Here is a 6,029-nt window from a genome sequence, read left to right as displayed (position 1 = left end):
TGAATTACTCCAGTCTTTACTGTAACACAAACCTTCAGAAATCATTCTAATATGATGATTTGCTGTGACATTTATTATTATTAATGATGTTGAAAACAGTTGTTACTTACATGTGATACCATTTTTGAAGATTCTTTGATAAACAGAAAGTTCAAAAGAACAGCATTTGTTTGAAATCTTTCAACATTACAAATGTTTTTTACTGTCAGTTTGATCAATACAAATGCCTCCTTGCTGAAAAAAGTATTTTTCTTAAAAAAAAAAAATCAAGATCTTACTGACCCCAAAGTTTTAAATACCAAATATAAAGATAAAAGGAAAAAAATATATATAATTAATAATAAATGGCAAGAATTTGAGTAATCATGTGATACATGTATACCTACACACACAATTATGGTGCATTTCATGAACTTGGCCACTAACTATTAAAATAAAATTGTATTTAAAAAGTTATATACAAAAAGCTCACATTTATATGCATATATTATATATTACACCAAAATAACAAAAAGCTATGGGCCTTGGTTCTAACACACTGTTATCATTGAATGTGCATATATTTATTTTCATTACAATGCATACAATAAGACAGACACAATGAGCCTTTGAGGATGTGAGGCTGGCGAGCAATAATGGCAGTTTCATGAACAGAGGCTTATTGTGTTTAACGCTATCATGCCACATGCATTACGAAAAAAAAAAACACTTTATCGCATATATAGTCGAAGGTGTACGCAAGAATAAAGGCTTACCTGGTTGTCGATTTATCTGGGTAAGAGGCTAGAATGTATGCGTCTATGAATGTGTGGCTGTTCCACTTGCCTGCTGTTACTGTGGAGCTACGCCATTACCTAGAGTCAGGTGTCACATTGCACAGGTGCACAGAGAACTCAAGAATGCTTATAGCCGTGTGTGTTGTTGTAGAGGTCTAATATATCTGTGATGAATGATAAATTCACAAACATCTCCATTATTGAAAAGTGTGAAAAATCATGGTATGCATATTCATAACACCATAAAACTCTCACAATATATTTTTGTTTGTTCCTTGTGGGATTTTTGTTTGCATGTGAGAGCTTAGTGGCCTATGCCCGAGATGTGTTTACACATGTGACTGAAAACAATCCTAGAATGTGTCTGAGAGACGAGAAAGTGGGTGATGATGGTGAGGTAGTGTGCTGGTTCATACTACTGTCTCTGTTACTGCTCACAGAATGACACTTTGTTCATTGGCCAGCTTACCAGGGGCAGCAAGAACAGACATGCATTGATCATTTCAAACTGGCCAGCACTCACAAAGACTGTGACTGTAAGCTTGTTTGTCACTGTATGTGAGAATGCGTGTGTGTATTATGTTGAAACAATTTCGAAGAACAAGGGCCTCCATTAACTGAATAAAGACATGTGGCGATCAATAGTGGCAGAAACTGCTACCTGTCTCCAGTGTCACAAATCAATGATTATTAAAGTCTTAGTTCGCCCAAAAATGAAAACCACATAAATTACTCACCCTCAAGTCATCCTAGGTGCATATGACTTTCTTCTTTCAGACGAATCCAGTCTGAGTTATATAAAAAATTGTCTCTAATCTTTCAAGCTGTTTAATGGCACTCGGCAGGTGTTGCAGTGCATCGGTCCAAAAGAAGTTAAATAAAAAACACCCATCCATAATAAAATGTCTCTCATGGCTCTTGGTGGTGAACAACGTTCTCCTGTAGTGAATTGACGTGTTTTTGTAGGTGCTGTAAATCTGACTGACAGGACTCTCTGCACTGCAGCGTGTACAAACATGGCGGCGCCCATCTCAAATTACAGATCATGATCAAGATCATTAAGAAAGGGTTTTAAAAAAAAAAAATGCACTCATTTACACATATTTATGAATCGGAATATCAGATTGTTGATGACATGGTATGCAAGTTTGTGAATATTTTAAATAAAAAAGTATAAACTAAATAAAAGCGATCCATCTGTCATACAGTGTTATCATAGACACGGGATGTCATGTGACGAGCCCGACGCATCGCCATGGATACAGTAAGGGGAAAATTCTAAAACACTCTGGGGGGGATGCTAGAATATTTTAAACTCCCCACTGAAAAGGTTAAAGCCACGTGAGGCACTTTTTTTTATGGATGGGGTGCTTTTTATTTAGCTTATTGTGGACTGATGCACTGCAACACCCGCTGAGTGCCATTAAACAGCATGAAAGATCAAAGACAATTTTTTAAATAACTGACTGGATTCGTCTGAAAGAGGAAAGTGAGCTAGGATGATTTGAGGTTGAGTAATTTATGACCTTTTTTTTTTTTTTTGAGGGGTGGGGGTGAACTAACCCTAATTACTCACCCTCATGTCATTCCAAACCCATACTACCTTGGTTCATCTTTGGAACACAAATTAAGATATTTTTGATAAAATTTGAGAGCTTTCTGACCCTGCGTTGACAGCGACGTAACTACCACATTTAAGGACCAAAAAGTTAGTAAGAACATTGTTAAAATAGTCAATGTGACATCAGTGGTTTAACCTTAATTGTATTAAGCTACAAGAATACTTTTTGTGCGCAAAAACCCCCATAAAAATATCAACTTTACTGTCAGTCTTCAACACATTCAGGAGAATACTGATTTGGGTGAACTATCTCTTTAAAGTTTTTATGGTAGGGTTAGGTTTAGGAGTGGGTTAAGGGTTAGAGAAATTAATTATAATTGCAGTTACATGCAATAAGTGCATTTTATCAAATTATTCATTTCAGTGTAACAGTAGTGAAAGGTACTTAATATGAAGTAGGACCTGCTTAATTATAGTAAAGTTAGTTCTGGTTCTGAAAATCTGACTGGTCTAGAGGTGCTTATTAAAATGGATATAAACAGGGACTTTTCACGGTTTGTATTACTCTTTTTGATGATCCGAGTTCATTTTAGCACCTTTTTTTAGCTGACTGATTTAGCACCAACAAGTTTTGCAAAATCTGCAAGTTAACAAATGCCTGAAATCCAAGGCAAATCGTTGCTCGTTTATGCAAGTGACAAGCACACAATGTGAATTATCAAAGATGCAATCTTAGAGAATTGCTCATGAAATATTTGTTATGCTAAATAACTGGACCTGTCCACAATTCAAAATCCTGCTGTGTATGAGAAAAACACATTTGACCTACAGCCGATGAGAGGGCAAGATACAGGGCAGTGGGAAGTTCGGGGAGGAGTTATATGAAATTTCACACCTTGCCTGCCCCTCATGTTGTTCCCAGTCGAAATTCACTGTTCAGTATTACTTATGTAAATGTCCCTTGTTACTAGAAATTAAGATCTTATAGGATAAAATGCCCTCTCAAAGGACAAGAACACTTAGCATAAATGGTTACAAATGTCATTTCTGCTGTCCTCAGTACTACTGACAGGCATGTTTACTGAGTGTTAACATGATAAACTATATTTACTGTATAAATCGACTATGAACATGCAATGCATTGCAAAAGTATTTAGACCCTAATAATCAGATAAGCTGATGTGTGCGGTTTACTTGATGTGAAAATCAATTCTCCTGTCTTATTTTAATGTGAAGAGACATCTGTTAGTAAACTTCTTGCAAACTAGCTTGCTAGACAAACCTTCTTATTCCAACATGTCAGTCTGTGGCTTAACCAATGGTATGAGTCTGGAGCAGGAGTTTTGGGTTGAACAATGATAGATGGGGGCAGGAAGAAATGTGTAGTATTAATTTGGAAACAGTCATTATTGCATCAGCGGTGTGGGAATTATATGCTGCCGCTTCTACTTTCAATTGTTTGTTTTCAGTTCTAAAAATAACTTCATTACCTTTATGGTGTTTCGAGATTCAGAATCACGTGCACTGGAAGGCTGAGTCTTTCTTAGATGTGTTAAACTTCAGAGACTGTAGTGACTCACTCTGGCAGTGAATATCGGCATTTAATAAAAACTCCCACAGAACAGACACAGAAGGAAATCATCGAGGAACCAAGTTCAATCTCAAAACATTACCTTTCAAGATCTGCAGAACAACAGGCCAAGACCAGCAGCCCACTCCAATAAAACACATGGCCTCCAGTAATCTCGAACTATAGAATATGAATCCACCGAGAACAACTATATGGTCTCAGTTTTAATTGATGTGTTGGAAATGTGATTTCCAGTCAGACGTTAATCATTTCTCAGCTTGATAGTACAGTGTGGTCACCTATCTATCTATCTATCTATCTATCTATCTATCTATCTATCTATCTATAAACACTTAAAGATGTGACACATTACTGGTATTTCATAAGTATTTAAGCATAGTATTACATAATTTCAGCAGTATGACAAAAATAGCAAAAACATTCATATAATTTCTCAGACGTATATGTGTTTAGAATATAGAAAGAATAATTGTAATTGTATAGGAGGTCAAAGTTTTGTGTACCCAAGGACAGACCTGTGTTCTGGTAAGATATTGTCTGTACAACATGACATTGTGGTTTGGGTGAAATTAAAGAAGCTTTAATGTTGAAATTATTGCAGCAGCTATTGTATGATAGTACAGCTAAAATGTCTTACTTACAGCATACATTATTGCTGATTAAAATGAGAGGAGGAATTGGGTTGAACCAGGTAATGTAAGGTAATGTGTAAAGACACATATTTCCTAACTGTGTCCTGTCTCTCTATCAAAAACACTCTCAATTTTTATTCAGAACAAACAAAAACAAAATCATCTGCATGACAGAATATCGCAGAATACCCATTACAATCTGACAAAGCTGGCTTTTGTTTTGTCAGTCTGTTTTTCTAACTCCGTTCTTGTGTGTAGGTCTCAAAACCTTTTTGTCCAGAAAGTTGTGCAGTGTCATTGTTAACAGTGGTCTGTACTGATTCTGTTCAGCTACTGGAGATTTATGTCAATAGTTTTGTATGTGCATATCTCCTGGTCCCCCACACAAGTCTTAGGGTGTATTTACCCTCGGTAGGTTTGGTTCGATTGAAATGAACTGGAGTGATTAATCTGTTAGTGCGGTTCATTTGAATAAGCGTAAACCCCAGTGTGCAAAAAACATGCAGACTTTTCAGGAGTTCTCATTCCATTTCCAAACAAATTTTGGTGCGGTTCAACTGATATGTGAATGCAACACTGATCAAAGACACTTAAATGAACCCAAAAACAAGATGATGTCAAGTGATGTCACAAGACACAACCCTAAGAAGTACAAAATGCTCAAGCATACCTATTTCTTCTTGTCACAGGAATTACCATTACAGTTCTGTACAGGCACTGGAACAGCCATCTCCTCTCCTCACAGATCTCAGTGCAATGGAGGAATTCCTGCTGTCTGTGCTCTTTATGAGTTATAAGCTGTTAAAAATACCACCATATGTACTGTACACATACGTGCATTTAGCCCAGCACACAGCATTGTTTTGGATGTCCACAAAATGTATGACATAAAAGCTGTCCAATCAAATTGTGACCTTATCCTTGTCTCTTTCGTTTTGTATCTGAAAGTTCTGTTAAAAACGAACTAGGTCTAAATTAATTGTTTTCTTTTTTTTGTCTGGAACAAAAAGAGCCAAGAGACCCTGCACAACAAGTGTAAACATACCCTTAGTCAAAGCAACATTCCTTCAGATTAATTATTAACTGATAATTCATTATTAATTATGAAATTATTCCAATAGATCTAGGCATAATGGTTCAATTCAATGATTAAATCTTAACAATATAAAAGTATAAGCATGTTAAATATGCAAAAACGGTGTAGTTTACACTAATAAGGACAGAAAACCAACTGAACTCTGAAGCTTTAAACCTCAATAGCATGTGAAACACTACTTGATCTGTCTAATTGACTGACCTACATGTCAGCAATGGTGTGTTCTAGTGTCTAGGCAACATTTGCCTGTTTTCATGCATTCAGTTGTATTGAATGAAGTGAATATCAGTTCACATGTAACACTTTTTACTTCATGTGATGTTTTCAAGTGTACAAGTGTACATTAGTATTGTCTATCTGTGTTGTACTACAC

The sequence above is a fragment of the Carassius carassius genome, chromosome 27 (assembly GCF_963082965.1).
Source record: "Carassius carassius chromosome 27, fCarCar2.1, whole genome shotgun sequence".
In the NCBI taxonomy this organism is placed as follows: Eukaryota; Metazoa; Chordata; class Actinopteri; order Cypriniformes; family Cyprinidae; genus Carassius; species Carassius carassius.
Note: the sequence above shows the minus strand (reverse complement) of the source record.